Source organism: Ptiloglossa arizonensis, chromosome 5, assembly GCF_051014685.1.
Source record: "Ptiloglossa arizonensis isolate GNS036 chromosome 5, iyPtiAriz1_principal, whole genome shotgun sequence".
Lineage (NCBI taxonomy): Eukaryota > Metazoa > Arthropoda > Insecta > Hymenoptera > Colletidae > Ptiloglossa > Ptiloglossa arizonensis.
The window spans coordinates 24,885,925-24,905,429 of NC_135052.1; the positions used below are offsets into that span (position 1 = coordinate 24,885,925).

General features: G+C 36.6%; 1 long non-coding RNA gene across 2 annotated transcripts; it reads right to left on the bottom strand.

Moving 5' to 3' along the window:
- Window positions 1–11,794: 11,794 nt before the first annotated feature.
- Window positions 11,795–16,597, bottom strand: LOC143146834 (uncharacterized). Of its 2 annotated transcripts, XR_012992087.1 has the most exons (4): window positions 13,001–16,597; window positions 12,665–12,917; window positions 12,168–12,523; window positions 11,795–12,045 (listed from the first exon to the last, which is right to left on the bottom strand). It is a non-coding gene; the product is annotated as an uncharacterized LOC143146834 (long non-coding RNA). The 2 variants fall into 2 exon arrangements; XR_012992086.1 differs by having other exon boundaries at window positions 12,665–16,597.
- Window positions 16,598–19,505: the final 2,908 nt, after the last annotated feature.

Sequence of the window (19,505 nt, forward strand, 5' to 3'; positions counted from 1 at the left end):
TACTCACCATTAATATGAACATATGTATGTGTATATGTGTGTATATATATTATTATATATATATAATACAATTTTCCTGGCTATTATAACTATTTATAACTATGTATACAATGCAATTTTCCTGACTATTATAACTATATATATATATAGTGTACACAGAATACAATAATGATACAAATGGCTTAAAGAAGCCATACAAGTTTTAATCTCGACCCAAGGGGTGCCAAATTGTTACTGAGTGTTTTTCGAAGGAATTGGAACTCGATGGCGGGCTTCGGTCGTCTTCAAGTGCTAACGTCAGAGAACAGTATCGCCCTTAGCACGGGGCAAACAGGGCACTTGCCCCGAGCTCTACCGTTGTTGTTAGTTACTTTTAAAATTTTACAAAAAAATTATGAATGCAATCGTACCAGCCAAGACAGAACTGAAGACATAATTAATTACATTTTCGTGAGTTATTTATTTATTTAATTATTTATTTTCTTTTTATTCGTTCGTTTGTGTTTTTATTTATTTACTTTTTATTCGTTCGTTTGTTTTTTTATTTATTTACTTTTTATTCGTTCGTTCGTTTTTTAATTTATTTACTTTTTATTTGTTCATTTGTTTTTTTATTTATTTTATCATTTATTCATTTACAGATTAGATCCTTTGAAATTGTTGAATCCACCTAAAATAAAATCAAGTACCTAATACTGATCTCTTGACCCACTCACAAGGAGATCTTACGATAGTGGACATCGCTTTTAAGACAGTAGTAGATGCAGGTTATACTACATACCTGGTATCAAAAAATCCTAATGGGTTTCTTCAAACTGGGCCTTCGTTTTCGAGATACTTTGGTTTAAAGTTTGATACACACACAGTAAACGAATTACTTAAATCTTTGCAACAGAATGAGTTGCCAGCCTAATTCTCAAACTCTGCAAAAGGGTGGATTATAAAAAAAAGAAAAATTTAACTGTTTGCAAAACTTGTTTACTTAGTTAATATTTATAAATTTGATACTTGTCGATTGATTATTATACGGTGTCTGCAGTTAAATGTACCGTGTAGAGTACAGTGGAGCTTCTGACGAATAAGACTACACTGTCTTCGAGCAGACAACCTAGGTACTGATAGATTTATTAAAGAGAGTAGCTCGAGAGATATAATCGTGCCATTCAGAAGTTCGTAAGCTAGGACAAGGTCCAATTGAATACGTCAATGGCCGAATATTTAGTCGAAACTGTGTTACTGTGTTGTCATGGTCGGTTAGTATCATAAGGGGTCCTAAATGTCAAGCTTCTCAACGTAAAAATCTATACCGAACCCACTCAATTATGTACAATTGGCACTGGTAATAAAATAATCAAATTTGACAAAAATATTCCAGTCTAGAACGTACCAAGTGTCTATTTTAAAAATATTTACTACGCCTATGAACTCACTCGGTCAAGATCACATGACCTCTGTCAAGATCACATAAATTAAAGTTCACATAAATAAAGTTCTACAATGTTTCACTTATGTCAGATTCTATATTATTTCTAATATTTTCGTTCTTCTTACCATTCCTCTATTTCAACTATTATAACTATTTATAACTATGTATACAATGCAATTTTCCTGACTATTATAACTATTTATAACTATGTATACAATGCAATTTTCCTGACTATTATAACTACTTATAATTATGTATACAATGCAATTTTCCTGACCATTATAACTATTTATAACTATGTATACAATGCAATTTTCCTGACTATTATATTCACCGACACCTAAATAAATAAATAATTTTCAGTTATGATAAATTCCGTATTATTTTTAATATTTTCCACGTGGTGTTTACCTGTATTATTTCCGATACTTTTAACGAGTTAGCAGGTAAACAAACAAAGAAAAAGATTTTTCTAAATATTCCGATCTCTATCGAAGCAGATTTATTCACCAGGGCCCTGAAAAATATTCGCCCTGGTTACGGCACTGTTTGCTCGCCGATCATGGGCCATGGATGGCCGTTGAGTCGGACGAAGAGACCGTTGTAACAGTACCTCACGTGCCACAGGGATCCCATAACCGGCTGCGCGTAAAAAAATATACTTCGGGCGCAATCGGTCGCTCGAGATGGTAGCGAGTGATGCAACTAGGCCGGCGCGCGTGCACCTGAACGCGAAAAGGAATCCATCGCGATCGCACGCACTGGTCAATTTTTATGGAAATTGATCGATCCCGTTCCCGAGATTGGATCACGCGCTTTTTCTTCCGGATATTATTTTTTGCCTCCCGTCAACGATTACGAGCTGTCCGTGGGGGAGAAAAGTGGGGGACTCGGCGCGGACCGACCGATCGTTATGATTATAAAATTACGTATTTACGTACGGAAAAGTGGTCTCCGAGTTCACGGAACACCGCGTGACATCTGTGTAGACACGTAGTCGCATTCGTGCGTCGTACCTCACGATTAATGTAAACTACGCGATAATAACGAGTAGAACCACTTTTTTTTCGTTCGATCATCATTTTTTTTACGAGTGCTCCGATTGGATTGTCACGTTACATCACCTTTTCCGTTCTCTTGGAGCAAAATTTTCGATTTTTGAAATTTCAAAAATCTCAGAATTTTTCGAAAGTGTATTGGAAAATTTTTCTGGCGGTTGGAAACAGGTCGTTGATAAGTGTGAAGAATGTACAGGTGGGTCTCGATATACGATATTTGGTGCGAATTATAAAATGATACTAGGTCGCGTTTAATGTGAAGAAAAATTTAAGCTTCGTAAAACTTTTAATCTTTGATTTGATTACAGAAATAGTTAGTCTCTTGTTTCGACGATATCGATATTTCTTCTGTGTAGTTACAGGACCGTTTAGGCTCGTGACGATAGTAATCTTGAAGAAAGTATTTTACGACAAGTAACATATATAGAAATATAACTAGAATTCGAAAATCTAGAAAATAATAAACTCCTCGATTTGCACGCAGAAGAATTGTTCGGCAATGACCTTGTACATCTTAATTAACAATGTGCACGTGAAGAATGTGCCGACGATGATACAACCGAAGTGCAAGAAAAGAAATTCACACTTAAAGAATTCGAAGACATATTTCGAGGTGTGGAAGTAAATTACGGATGTTGATCCGAATATGGATCGAAGTATGCAAGTTAACAGAGAACAGAGACTTGAACAGAGTATTGCACATATATCGTATACGTATCACATATACGAAGATATGAAAAAAGAGGAGATAGTACAGTAAACACTGTTAAAATACTTTAATAAATAATAATCATCATGTTCATGTAATAATAATTTAACAAAAATTAACACTTTCTATTGTATATTTCCTTGAAATTAGAAACTGTAATGCAAGTATTCGATTAATGTGAATTCAAACAATTCGATTACCTTCTGACATCTGTTTCTCGCGAAAGTACGATCGACAATGTTAAAATACTTTGATAAATAACAATCATCATGTTCATGTAATAATAATTTAACAACATATATATACGAGTAAGTACGTTTAACACTTTCTATTGTATATTTCCTTGAAATTAGAAACTGTAATGCAAGTATTCGATTAATGTGAATTCGAATAATTCGATCGATTTCTGAGATCAATTATCCCCGTTAATCTGCATAACGGATCTAACCGTTTATTTAACATTTTTCGAGAAATTTCAGCACACAAACTCACCGGACAACCTGATATTTTCCATGCACTCTAAACGCGTAAAATCCTCAGGTGACGATTGATTTGCGCGTAAATCGACCGTACATTGGTGCGGTGTCGTTAAATCGGGATCGATCGCTACTTAATTAACCACGGATATTATCTAAACGAACGTACCATGCTGTCTAACCAGTTTTCTTCCAAGTAGGATAAAAAACCGAGGGACTTTTAATATCGAAATCTCTGTCGAGCGTAGTTTCCGTTCGAAACGAGTCGACATTTACGCGTCGATCGATCGTAAGTATTCTAGAACTCGACAAACATCCAACTACATAATCGTTTAACGTGCGTTAACTATCGAGAAAGGGAGTGAAGCAGAAAATAAAAAATAAAATAAAAATATACCAACGTGAGTTACGTATAGACGGTAAATAAATAAATAAACACGAGGATTCAATTACAGAATCGTTTAACGTGCGTAAACTATTGAAAAAATGGGGTGGGGTAAATTATAAAATAAAAAAATTGTTTAATAATAATACCAATGTGAGTTACGTATAGGTGGAAAATATGTAAATAAACACGGGTATTCAACGTTCAACTACATAATCGTCTAACGTGTGTTAACAATTGAGAAAGGGTGTAAAATATGAAAAAAATTAAAAGAAAAATAATAACACTAACGTGAGTTACGTATAGGTGGAAAATAAATAAATAAACACGGAGATTCAACATTCAATTACATAATTGTTTAATTTGCGCAAATTATTAAAAAGGGGGAGGGGGAGTTATAAAATAAAAAAATTGTTTCAAAATAATATCAACATGATTTACACGTAAGTGGAAAGTAAGTAAATACAGAGATTCAACCTTCAATTACATAATCGTTTAATTTGCGTAAATTATTAAAAAGGGGGAGGGGGAATTACAAAATAAAAAAATTGTTTAAAAATAATACCAACGTGAGTTACGTATAGGCGGAAAATAAGTAAACGTGGTGAATTGCTACCTGTCTGCGGTTATCATTGCTTTTGCGCGTAAATAAATTGCGTTATCGTTTATTACACGTTCGAGGGTCCCTTAATTGCCCTACAAACGAGAAGATCACTTTTCCGCTTCCGTTCGTGAAGCCCGCGGCCGCTTGAAAACGCGACGCACGCGACGCCAATTATAGAGCGTTTAACGCGTATTTATCGCGCCGCATCGTCTGAGTATCAGGGGTCCAACAGCTTTAGTTACGTCCACGTCTCTATAATACACCGCGGCTGGCAAACACTTGTATTTGATTAGCGGATGTCGCCACGTACGCGGCTAATACGTGTCCCGACAACTGATTCCTCCGTACCGCAAATAATGAGACACCGTGTCATGCTGATGCCTCGAATTGTAAAGACTCTCTCTCGTCGTCCCTTCGATCAACTTCCAACCAGCTTGACACGTAAGCACCGACCAAGGAACGCGGTAATCCCTCGACGATGTAAAAAGACGATTCAACGCGAGCTAGAGACCGCTGCACGAGTACACGTAAGTAGAGAGGATCTCGAACCCCTCTACCGACACATTGAGAACGCGAGTGTTACGGTTTCGTGTAGAGATTTGAAAAGAAGTGAAGATTTTGGTAATTTTTTAATTGAAAGCGAAAAATATTGCGGTATAGTTTGGGTATTTTATGGTAAAGTGGGTGTAAATGAGGTTAGGGAGATTCTATGACTCGAAATAAGACGAAAAGGTAGAATAAAAAAATTGCATTGAATGCTTCGTTTTCGAGAGAAATTGCATTTGGAATTAATCCTATGTGGATGCACTTTATTGTGCATGTATATACCGTGGGTTAAAATTCGTGTTACAAATGGGCAAATTTATATTGGCGAATTTATAAAGATGCAAAACAATGAATTGTATGAAAAAGGTATTAAAAAAATGAACATTTGTTAACGTATTGTTTAAACAAATTGATAGTTTGCAAAACGGCTTGGGAGTTTATATTCATTATTCGAAAGTACGCAATTTTTGTTTAAAATCGTACACCGTAATCTACATAAATATCTAAACGTTTTAGTACCTGTAATCTCACCACCCCGCATACTTGTTATTGTTCATCATCTCGACTACCTGTGACTCGATATTCTAATTATTAATAATAACGATCAAGAGAAATTTCCTCTTTTCATTTGCACAACCGTACCCCATAAGCAACTGTAAATATCTAGGTGTTCTCGCTCGAATAGTCCCATAACCCCGGATACTTGTTATCGTTTCGATTAACAATCACTCCATAAAAGAAATTTCCTTTCTTCGTTTTCACAATCGTACACCATAACCTACATAAACATCTAGATGTTTAGTAATCTCACCACCCCGTATACTTGTTACTGTTCATTGTCTCGATTAACTGTGACTCGATGTTTCAATTATTAATAACTTTTATTCGCACAACTACACCTCATAAGCAACTATAAATATCCAAGCAACTATAATAGTGACATAACCCCGGATACATGTTATCGTTCATCGTCTCGATTTTCCGTTTGCTTATAATGGCGAGCAAAAAGGACATCCTTTCTTCGTTTTCACATCGAGGCACGTCGAATGACTTCGACTTTCGGTTCCTCGTCGACGAGCGGAACAAAAATTCCTCCTCGGCTCGGTAAGTCGAACGCAGCGGCGTTTTCGAGATCAGCCGTGCAGATTGGGCCGAACGACTTTTGACGTTATCGATACATCTTGCGCTTCACGTGGCCCGTGGCCCTACACGTTGGAAACTTGTTTTTCTCGTGGTGCCGCGACCCGATCGTTTCGGTGACGTTAATTAACAGTCTGGCCGTATAAATTTCGCGCGCGCGCGAACCAACGAACGAACCAACGAACGAACGAGTCGAGCTCCCGCGAAGCGGAGAAAAGCAGCCGCGCGCGCGCACGTGCGTGTGCGCCACGAGTTTCGTGGTCGTGCGAACGAAAACCACACCGGCCCCTGGGATACGAAACGTTGGATCGAATATTAAGACGGATCGGTGGAACAGCGGGAGAAAGAAGAACAGGGGCAACAAGAAACAAGTGCACACGCGATCCTCCGGAGTAGCGATGGCTACCCTCTTTGGCGCGAGTTTTCGAGTAATTTGAGAGTTGGACGTTAGTCGAATTAAATTTTATTCGAATACATTTCTTGAATATTTCGAACTTTTTAATAACATTTCGGACAGATCTTTTTGAATAATATTTTCAATTTTGAATAACATTTCGAACAAATCTTTTTGAATAATATTTTAAATTTTGAATAACATTTCGAACAGATCTTTTTGAATAATATTTCAAATTTTGAATAACATTTCGAACACATTTTTTTAAATACTTCAAATTTTTGAATAACACTGAAAGAGATTTTTTTAATAACATTTCGAATAAATTTTTTGATTCACATTTCAAATTTTTGAATAAGCTTGTAATAGACTTTTTTAAATAATATTTCAAATTTTGAATAACATTTCGAACAAATCTTTTTGAATAATATTTTAAATTTTGAATAACATTTTAAACAGATCTTTTTGAATAATATTTTAAATTTTGAATAACATTTCGAACAAATCTTTTTGAATAATATTTTAAATTTTGAATTCGAAAATAACGAATAATTTTTTATTCGAACAAGAAACTTTCGAATAGCTCTGCGAATAAATGTACGCTATATAATCGACGTGTACGCTCACTTAACGTGTACCAATACCGTTTAAACCGACAATTGATTCGCTACAAACTTATTCTATTTTAATTAACGAACGAGGTTTCAAAATTTATTCGTGAACAACGAATAACGTTTATATTCGATAGAAAAAATGATTCGTTAGTTACAAATAAATTTGTACCATCAATTGTTATTCAGGAATACATGTTACAAATTTATAAATACCTGTTATTTAAATAATCACCCTTTTGCATAACGATAAATAATTATCAGTAGAACTATGCGATAAATATTTAACAGATGATGCAAGTCGTTGATATTAAACGCAAAAAAGATATATGTGCGAAATGTTTCATAAACGGCAAATTAATAAGCATTATCACATATGAATTACGTTTAAAGGAGGATAACCATCATCCGCGAAAATTTACCTTATCGCGGTAAAGTGTTCTGGCGCGTGATTTATACAGCTAGATTTACCATAGGTCACACGATGGCAAAGGTCCAATGTTTAATACAGGACGTTTTAACATTATGGTTGAAAACGTAGATATTAATTAACTCAAGAATTCCTAGACAAGTTGTACAGCTGTTTGGTGCATTGAGAATAAATAGATAACAAGCAATGTTGCACTTTTTCATGGAAATTACAACTACAGACTTGCAAATAAAATCCTTAACGAAGACATTGAATGGAAATGTATCAAGAAGTACATATTCCGGGTGAAATATTAATTCGTTAACTAATCCTATTCATAAAAAAATTCAAGATAGTGAATTACTTTCAATGGTATTAATGGTATTAATCTACGCATTATTAATAGTCAATTAAAAATTAGAAATATTAAAATTATGAAAATTTTGAGTAACGTGGGCGATTCCTCTCGAAAAAACGAGTCAAAAGTTTACAATAAATATTTTTCGTGCGAGTCGTCGTTTTCGAGATAATTGATCTTTAAAGTAGATGCATCGCACGTTGCTGTCCCGTGTCGAACAAACGTATTCGGAATGAATTATCTCGAGAACGGAAGGTCGTATCGAAAAATTTTACTCCTCCTTTTCGATTCGTTTCATCGAAAAGAATCACCTCCACGCCATAGTGTTTCGAAAGTTCGTGCACGTTTAAAGTGTGTCGAACCCATTACTAGCAAGGAGTTACCGCGCGCGGTCAATGCCGTATAAAGTCTCGTTCACGAGGAAACGTTTTGTGCCGCTAAAAAAGGAAAAAAAAAAAAACAGCTGGCAAGATCACGTTCACCCTCCACAAATTCGATTCTCAATTTCTGAACGCGTTTCCTGCAAAATATGCAATTACCGATCGCGTCTCGTGGAACTTTTCGATTAACACCCTTTATTCGAATGGTTTTATTGCACAGTAAAATATTCAATACCACTCATAACAGTAACACCTGAAACCGAACATACGGTCCAATAAATTCTGAAATTTATTCTTCCAAAAAATTTGTAACTTTCGGTTGAGAATTTGTTCTATCTTCTGTATTATAAAGAATTTTAAACGTAAAACAATAATATGAATATTTAAAATATCTATAATCTTCTTAGATTATATTTTTAACTTGGATTATAAAATTCTTATGAATTATTCGTTGTTTCAATCGGGAGAAATAAATTGGCGATTATAGAAAATGTACAAGTGACAAGATGCACGATCAATTACTTTCGTACCGGATACAAAAAATTAAATCTATACAAACATTCGAAATCGTCGAGAACGTTTCAAACTTTAACATTAAATTTTGTTAAATAACTATAACACCTACAACTATTCGATAATGGTAAATAATTTATTACTCTTCCCAAAAGAAAATTCTACGCCAAATGTTCCCTCTCGAACATACTTTACGTAGTCCGATAATGGTAGTCACGATGACCCCGTCGCGCGCAGGGTTCGGTAACCGTACACGCGGCTATAAAAACTGGGATAAATTCAGCGCGGCGATCAGAAGGAAGAAAATCGTCGCAGAGCGATCCCCTAATCGTTCGTAACGGGTGCGTTAATCGGTCGCTACCTCCCACGAGGAGCGAGCTTCTCTCGAGTAGTGGCAATATTTTCAAAGGCTACTTTTATTTCATCGGGCAGACTCGTGTGAAAGCAACCACCGCGAGAGAGGATGATTCATCGGACGTCGCCTGTTGCAGACGGATCGACCTCTTTCTTGCCTGCACCCGTGCGCACACGCGTTCCGAGTGTGCACGCGTGCCCCGCGCGCACAGGTATCGCGCGCGCAGCCTGGCTGCGCGCGCAACGACCTCTTTCACCGCTACCGCAAAACCACAAGTGCAACCCAATTTCTGGCCCGAAAAGAACCAGCGGAACTCGTATCTGCCCGATGCCAGTGCCTGGGCACGGCCATATATCCACGTATTATCTTCGCCCCGGAATATTAGATCACCGTTTCGATCGTTGGCTTACCGTTTATGCTCGATACAGAGCCCAGATAGCCGCTGGAAAAGATACGTACATCGGAGCACTTGACAGATATCGATTACGGTTATCGTAGGTCGATGAGTGCACTTTGCACTACGAACTTAATTAAAGTTCTACCGTCCACCGCAAAACTTTCCCGTGCAAGGTTACACGGAGCTCCTTCCATTTCATTTTAATTCATTTCCCTGGATAATTTACCTTCGGTTTCGATATCGCGAACAGTGGAAACTTCTCGGAACAATTTATTCTCTTCGTGAATATTAATTTTGTATTATTTCTTTATTTTTTTTTTTTTCCTTTTGTTGTACGTACACCGTACATTTTTTAATTAATGTGGGCAATCGTGAAAGTTATCGTTCGACGAATATTTCCAAACGACCGTGAAACTTTCTTACGCCCAAGTTTCTTCGATTCGATTTTAATTTATTTGAATCAGTATCTTTTGCTTTAATGTTACAAAAGAGTGGAAACTTTCGGGGATAGTGTGTTCCGTTCGTTGTGTAAATTAAAATTACACGTTACATTAACACGTTACATTTACACGTTAAATTAAAATAAAATGTGTAAATTAATGTACCTGTGAAAATATTCTTTTCTTTGAATAATCATTTTCGAAACGTGTTGGAGATTATTAACACGGTATTTCTTCGCAGGTTGTCTTGTATCCGACGCAAACAGCGATTCGTGACCTTAAAATGATCTTAATGCTAGACATTCGCACAGAAAGTACGCGACTTCGTGAAGTAGAAAAAATTATGAAGCGGATAAAGGTAAACGACTCGATGACGCGTTAACGCGGGAAATAAATTGAGAGAGAAAGCTTACACCAGAAGAAAGAGACGAAGAAACATCAGAATTCAAACGAGAATTCTTATATTCGCAAGAATTCAACAAATACCGTTCGGTTGGCGATAATTAATTCGGAATAATTATTCTAGCGGCATTTGCATCTTAAACAGTCGCAATTTTTTCAACGAAATCTTTTTTTCTTTTAAAATCTCCCCAATTGTGCATACACGTCCTCGATATCAAACACTGCACGGCCATTGGTCGCTCTATAAATACACGATCAACGAGTGAACGTCACAGAAAAGCAACGCAAAATCAGACTTGGATATTAGATAGAAATATTTATTTTTTTTTCCAGATACAAGTTTCGACTAACGTACAAAAGATAACCAACTTTTTATCCGTGACCCGGACGAATAAAAATAAAAGTTTGAATTACGGAACGAAATATTTTTAAGTAAAAATTTAACTAACTTTTATTAGAAAAGAAATTTTGCCCAACTCTGTTATCTAGATACTGCATGACGAATAACTTTGTGTCTAGATAAACTTTTTTTATTCGTGAGTCACGAACAGTTTTATCTGAACAAAAATTTATCTATACAGAAATTTATCAGTATTAATTGTATACCTGAATGGAGACGGGTGTATATTTACGTGAAAATATGTAATAAACCGTGTAAAGAAAATCTTATTTATATTTGCATTAATGGTTACGATTTCTTCGCTAAATCCGATAGCTTCGTTCTACAAACGCGATGTTTACTCCTCGTCTAGCAAAGAAATGTTTATTTGTACCGACAACATCGACCAGCTCTAAATGTGGTTTTTATACAGTTCAGAATACTATTACTTTAAATGGAACCTTAGAGTTTTTAGAAAGCGTGGATGTGTTAGTATTATTTTATCAAAATAGTCATTATTTTAACGAAATTATTTATCAACATTCAAAAAATTTATTTATATTTCTCGTTATGTATATGTGTGTTTATATATATATTAAATAAAAAATAATAAAATAATTTTTATTAAATTAATAAAATAATTTTTAAAATATTTTTTTTTTAAATTAATAAAATACTTTAAAAACTATTTATATATATTTTTTTTAAATTAATAAAATACTTTAAAAAAATATTGATATATTTTTTTTTAAATTATTTTATATATATATTCCTTTTTAATTTCTTATCCAATTCTTGTGTAAATTTTCTACGCCTACTTAAAAAAATCAATTAAATAGACAGTATTATGAACTATGCAGAGATCGTAAGTTACCAACGAATCAGATAAGTCGTCCCACCTTCAATTACACGCATTTTCTTTATTAGCTAAGACGATCACATATAGTGTACAAGTCTATCGCGTGCCGAAGTCGTGAAGAAGAGGCATCGAAGCAGAGCAAGATGAAGCGATAACGAGCGACGACTGGAACACATTGGCGTAGACATAGACTCGGGATATTAACTAAAAGTCGAGCAAAAAAATTTCTCATATCTTTTGCAATATAATCCCGATAAATTCAAGGCAAGAACAATTATTGTCAAGAGCAAGAATTACGATTAAATGAAATTGTCTTGTTTGCTCACCTTACACTTTCGATAAGATGTTTTCGTCTTCGAAATTAATATCATTTGTTTCTAATGTTAAATTATCAATGATGGTTTCCGTAATAAATTATCTTTCTCGTAATAATTTCTACTTTACACGTTTAGAAAAGTTTCGTTGTGCAATAAAACCCTCGTATTTCCGATTTTGTCAATTTTCCATGGATATGGAGATCCTACTCCTATGCAATGTGACCGCTTAGCACCTAAATGCGAGGATCCCTGATGGGGATTTGGTGAGGCTAGAGTTCCTGGTCCCTTTGCTCCTCTGTCAGTTCGTAGGGACTTTGCAACTAATATTACAATCTCTTCACAGTACATGAATTCTTATTTTTTACCTATTAATTTAAAGAATGATTAAATTATGGAAAATTAAAGGAAAAGTAAAATTTTACAGATAGATCTACAACACGGGACTACTTACAACGCGTTTCGTGATTAATGAACATTTATTTGAAGGAAGAATAAAAATATCATACCTATAAAACATGTTTTTCCTAATTTTTTATTGTATAGTAAATCGGTTTAAATCTTCAATAAAACTCGTTACAAAGAGGTCGAAGAGATTGAAAATTACATTGCAGCAGCGTAATCGATGAAATAAAACCTCGACTCCTGTACCGAGGAAATGTCATCGGCCATCTTACGAAACAGTACTGTAGCTGCACTTCGTCTTGTTGCATTTTTATTCTGTTGTATTCTAACTTCTCTCCATTTTCATGTATACCACTCCTAATCGTAAATTGTGCAGTTAAGACATAGAATAAACAAATAAATTAAACAAACTTTTATCCTAATTTCTCTCTAATGTTTACCTAATTTCTCTTTCTCTTCATGTGTACCACTCGTGATTGTAAATTGTGCAATTGAAACATAAAATAAACAAATAAAGTAAATAAATTTTTATCCTAATTTTTACCTAATTTTAATCTAATGTTTACCTAATTTCTCTTCCTTTTCACGCGTACCACTAATGATCGTAAATTGTGCAATTAAGTAACATAAACAAATAAAATAAATTTACAAACGTGAAATAAACAAATAAAGTAAACAAACTTTTACTCTAATTTCTCTCTAATGTTTACCTAATTTCTCTTCCTTTTCACGCGTACCACTAATGATCGTAAATTGTGCAATTAAGTAACATAAACGAATAAAATAAATTTACAAACGTGAAATAAACAAATAAACTAAACAAACTTTTACTCTAATTTCTCTCTAATGTTTACCTAATTTCTCTTCTAATTCACTCGTACCACGTGACCGTAAATTGTGCAATTAAGTAAAATAAATAAATTTACGAACGTGAGTTAAACAAACAAAGTAAGTAAATGTTTATCCGGTGTGAACTTTCATTCGCGCGAAACGAGTATTGGGTACCGCGAGTAACCGATCTTCGCCGAACGTTTATCCGTGTAAAACGGTTTTATTCGAATGATCGCCTAGATAACGGTTTATTCGAATAGTGGCCAACTTCGCGGCGAAAGTTTCCGTTTTGCCGTGCTGGTTAACCCCTCAGAAAGAGGCTCTCTCTGGAAGGCGTGTCCAGCTCCCGAAAAGGAAGAGGAAGTGGCCAGCCGGCTCGAAAGGGACGACCACTTCCAAGAGACGAAACGACGTTTTTGCGGGGACGAGGAGGTCGCTGCCACACGAAAAATCCTCTCCAACGATACGTCCCGGAACGTGCAATTAGAGAACATTGTCTGGAAGGCCCCGTGGCCGTTGCACATGGCGCTGCATCCAGGGTGTGCGGACGGTGAACGATTCACGAGGGTGGGGAGGGGGAGAGACGGGGAGGAGGAGTGGGGAGTGGGGCGGTGGAGTGGAGAGGGGAGACAGAGGACAGGGAGAGGCACGTTTCGCGTTTTTTGTCGCTGAGACATAGGGTGAAGAGAGACGTCCCGAATGAACACGTGCGAACCACATGCGTCCTCGCTCCGGGGGTCCTTTACCCTCCAGTGTCTCCTTTTCTTCGCTTCTATTTCTCATTCTCTAGCCGTAGCTATGCACCTACTACGACGTATTCCACCTAACGGCTCCTCCTTCGGTCTCTTTGGTCTTTAACACCCTGCTGGTGCTCATCGAGGGTTGGCTAGCTTGACTCCTCTGCACGTGGTTAAATATTTCTCCACGTTTGAATATTACTCGACATACTTACTCTATCGAATGTTCTCTCTTCTGTCAGTATCTGGACAACACTTTTACATACCTAAGTATTTTTCTATGAATGTGTTTGTTTCTATTTTTTATTTCATATGGATTGCTATCTAATCGTCATTGTGGACCTATTGAGTTCTACCTAACTTCTTTTTGACCACTATAGTCTTTAACATCTTACTGGTACTCATCGAGGATTGGGTAGGTTGGTTAAATATTTTTCGACGTTTGAATATTATTCATCACAGCTACTCTATCGAATGTTCTCTCTTTTGTCAGTATCTGGACAACACTTTTACATACCTAAGTATTTTTCTATGAATGTGTTTGTTTCTATTTTTTATTTCATATGGATTGCTATCTAATCGTCATTGTGGACCTACTGAGTTCTACCTAACTTCTTTTTTGACCTCTATAGTCTTCAACATCTCATTGGTACTCATTGAGAGTTGGGTAGGTTGATAGTTAAGACAGTATTGTCGATCTTAAGGATAGGTTGACTTCTATGCACGTGATTCAATATTTTTGAATCTTTGAATATTATTGTTCAAAAGAGAAACATAACTCTTCTATCACATAGGGAAGGATTCAAGGTTATCTTTAATCTTTCACCATTGTCAAGGCAACCTTTTAGTATACCTAATTATTTTTTGATTAATATTTGTTTCTTTCTTTTTATTTTATGTAGATAATTATAACCATGTACCTATTATTCTTTGGGTAAGGTATGTTATTATTGAAAATGGTGACACACACTGTCAGATGGTTCCTAGGTCATTTTTTCTCTTTCATCCTTATCAAGGCAACCTAATAATTTTTCTACCGTGAAACCTGTGCTAACATTTGTTACTAATTTTTATTTTGTACAGAGCTAAATAGCTGTAACTGTACACCTACCCTGCTGTCTTCAATACCCCATGAATACTAGTCGAAATATTTTTCAACTTTCGAGTATTATTGTTCAAAATATTGACACACCTACCTCTAGGTCCTCTTTCATCTTTCATCATTATCGAGGCAACCACAAACCTACCTAATACTTGTCCTTAATACCGTCAACACTCTCTCAACTACCAAACATTCGAACACAAACCAATCCACTACAACATAACCTAAACAAGACACTCCACCACAATATTTACTTCAAACAGGAAAAAGTGTCAACAATCCTCATAACTGAGAAGATCCTCCCTAGATCATCCTCCAGGAATATTTACTTCTACCACAAACAATTGTCGACAGTTCTCAAGGTAAACAAAGAGCCTTCGTCTCTCCAAAAGAGTTTCCAAAACTATGTTTATACAAAACTCATGACAAATCTCGTCCTTGAGAAGAGCAGAAAACGATGCCAAAATTTGACTACCTATTTCCAAGATACCCTACAGACATACCCTCTCACATTGTCATCGGTTGGACCACGATTTTGTCGCAGTGCAACATCCAATTAAAACCTCCAGCCTTACCCAAGAGCCTGATGAGAGGAGTTGGAGATTAGAGCCCAGTGACAAGAGCAGTGGTTACCACGTTGGATCACAACCCTCAGATTTCCCTGTCAACGTGACCACACGGTTAACCATGACGAAAGAGCGGCAAATTAAGAATTAACGACATGCGGAGGGTAAAGAGGGAAGCACCACTCGCTTCGAAAGGGCTCGAGAGCAACAAGCGGAGGAAGCGCAACGCGCACCAAGATGGCCGCGGTGAAGCGCAATCGAACCGTGATATTGACTGTTGCTAGCGCACAGCCGAAGAGAAGGCAAGGATCTCTATTAGTTATTGCCAAGCGAGCGAGATATAAATAACGAAGTCGCAATAAACGCGCGGGCCTGCATCGAGCCGAGCCAGCATCGATAATGATGTTGGCTGACAAGTTGCACCGCAGGTTGCACGCTGGTACCTACATAACGTACAAGAGGCAATATTCCAGCCCGGGGGACCGCCGTGATTCTCTTAAGGGGACTCCACACGGTGTGCCACCATCGCGGATAAATAATAAAATATCTCGACGTTTAAACATCGATGGTCGTTTTCGAGTCTCTACGACTTCGATCCGATCGTGCTGTCGAGGACGAAGGTGGTGGTTATTTCGACAAATTTGAATCTTCGAAATTGGAGATTCATAGGGATAAGTGGGTTCTTGCATTGTCGATCAATAAGCGAAGCACGAGTAGAGAATATTTTTGGGAGAATCTTTTTGAATTTGGACTTGAATCTTCTTAAGTTTTAATATTTGTTTCCATTGGTTAAATACTGAAGTTAAGATGGAAAAATTTTATGAAAAATATTATTAGATAATATGTATTTTACATTAAAATTGAAGTGCCCGGATTCTTGTATTCATAAAGAAATCTAGTATTTGGACAAATTTGAATCTTTGAAATTGGAGATTCATAGGGATAAGTAGGTTCTTGTATTGTTGATCAATAAGCGAAGCACGAGTAGAGAATATTTTTGGGAGAATCTTTTTGAATTTGGACTTGAATCTTCTTAAGTTTTAATATTTGTTTCCATTGGTTAAATATTGAAATTAAGATGGAAAAATTTTATGAAAAATATTATTGGATAATATGTATTTTACATTAAAATTGAAGTGCTCGGATTCTTGTATTCATAAAGAAATCTAGTATTTGGACAAATTTGAATCTTTGAAATTGGAGATTCATAGGGATAAGTAGATTCTTGCATTGTTGATCAATAAGCGAAGCACGAATGAAGAATATTTTTGTGGAATCTTTAAATTTTGACATTTGTTTTTACTAATTAAATATTACAACTAAAATGGAAAAATGTTATGAAAAATATTATCGAATAATATATATTTTACATTGAAATTGAAATGCCCGGATTCTTGTATTCGAAACATAACCTAGTATTTGGACAAATTCGAATCTTCGAAATAGGAAACTGATAGAAATAAGTAGGTTCTCGCATAGTCGATCAATAAGCGAAGCACGAGTAAAGAATACTATTTTCGTGGAATCTTTTTAAATTTTCAAATTTGTTTTCCTTGGTTAAATATCGAAGTTGAGATGGAAAAATGTTACCAAAAAGATTGTGCAACAATACAATATTCTACGTTAAAATCGAAGTGTTTGAATCCTTTTATTAAAAAAAAAAGAATTTTTTAAAAAAATTTAAATCGCAGTCTATGAAAGCGCGAACGATCGTATGAAATTTCGTCGAATGGAGGAATATGCTCGGCCTGTTGCAGAGTCACCTGTTCCAGCACTTGTGATGTAACTCTTAAAATCGCAAATTCTAAAGCAGTCTGACTGCGCAAGTACCGGTCTAAGGCGCAACTATTATATTTTGGCGTCTCCAAGGTCGATACTCTCATTTGTTCTCTTATCGTGTAGGATCGACCAAAGCGACAGAACACGTGACCGTGTCGATCGAAAGATCTTGTACAATATCGAGCAATTTTTATTTAAAATAATACGACAATATCGAGCAACTTTTATTTAAAATAATACGAGAGATCCTCGTTAAATGGAACCTCGATAAAAGAACACACGAACCTGCATTCGCTGCACTCTGACAAGTGGAGGGGATAGTCGCTTAGCAACAAGTAAAATTCACGCGAGTCTTGTTTTCCATTTCGAACGAAAATAGATAATTACACGAAAGGTCGAGTATTAGGTACGGATAATAGGGATATACCGTGTAAGTGGGACTTCCTTTTATTGGATCGATTACCTCGATAATCGCTGGGACATTCAATCTCAATTTCCTGCCCATGTGAGGCTTCTAAATATGAAAATAGTAAATATTAATTTTATCAAGGAGTGGGAAAATTGTAGAAATCGAAAAAATACTTTACCGAGTGTTGGGGAAAATCTATGTTTAAAAAACAGTCGAAAAATAATTTACATGGACGAGAATGACAACTTGAAAAATACAATAACTTTTACGAATATTTTTATCGAAGACTAATTTTATCAAAAACTAATTATCTTTATTTGAACATTGACCAATCACGCGGAATATTTAATCAGGAATAATGAAAAAAAAGAAACAAGGAAGTTTTATCACTTGCATTGTTTATTATCGTCGTACGTATTGATTTATTGCAAACTCTATTCCTCTCTCGTGTATTTTACTCAAGTGAAACTTACAATTGCCACCCTACATGTTTAACAATAAAATTACACCAACACAGATTTCCATGATCATAAATCAAAAAGTTCTCCAAAAAAACATACTTTACTAATGGAAATTCTAAAATTAAATCCCAAAGTTGCTTGGCAGTTCGTGTGCGATAACGTTCTTACGCAGTAAAATTTAATAAATTTCTACACCGATAATAATTACAAATTTCGTAAAATTACATCTTCGAGTAAAATTTCTAAAAGTTACCTTACTCTTCGAACCCATCGAGGAAAGACGCAACACCCGAGAAAACAGAAAAACTCAACGTGTCCTTCAAGATGTCAAACGAGCCCCTCCGCTAGAGCGGCCGAATTTTGCAAGCTTGTTCACCGATTCGTCGAGTCCACCGCTAACCCGTTTCACTCGAATATCGTTATCCGAATCACTCTCGACCGTAATCGAAGATCGTGACTCTCGCTATCGGGGATAGACCGTCTGTCGCAACTCTCTTTCCGCTTTCATGGCCACGAGCACCCTCGTCGTCAATTTCGCAAACTCGATGGTGGCCAGCGCTCTCGCTCGGTTACTTTGAATCGCGAAAAAGAGCCACGGAGGACCGTCTCCGTCCGACGCGAGACGATCCATAAATTTCGCGCCACCACGGTACGAGCGCGCTCCGCGGAAAATGATTTACGACGGGATCCAACGTAGCTGGGCCGCGCTCGGCGACGAGTCACGGCGAACGACGCGCGTTTTTCCGCGGTTTGTACTTTGAAACGATTAATATTGCCGTCTGGAAGTAATATCACCCGTGATCTCGCCGCGAGGCGAAGAGGTCCGGGGAGAGGGCGCGGTTACGTGCGGCGTATCGCGATCTCTCGTGTGGAACGACCTTTAGGCACACGAGCGCGCGACTCTGCGTGTATATAAATTGCTTGGTCGCGCGCGATTCGTCCGATACCGGAGACGACCGCGTAAGAGCTTCGAGCTTGGCCCTTTTCCTCTTTCCCCCCACCCCGGCCCCGAACCACCTCATCCCCACTCCTGCGCCGTCTGCCCAGTGCCCTGCCGTAC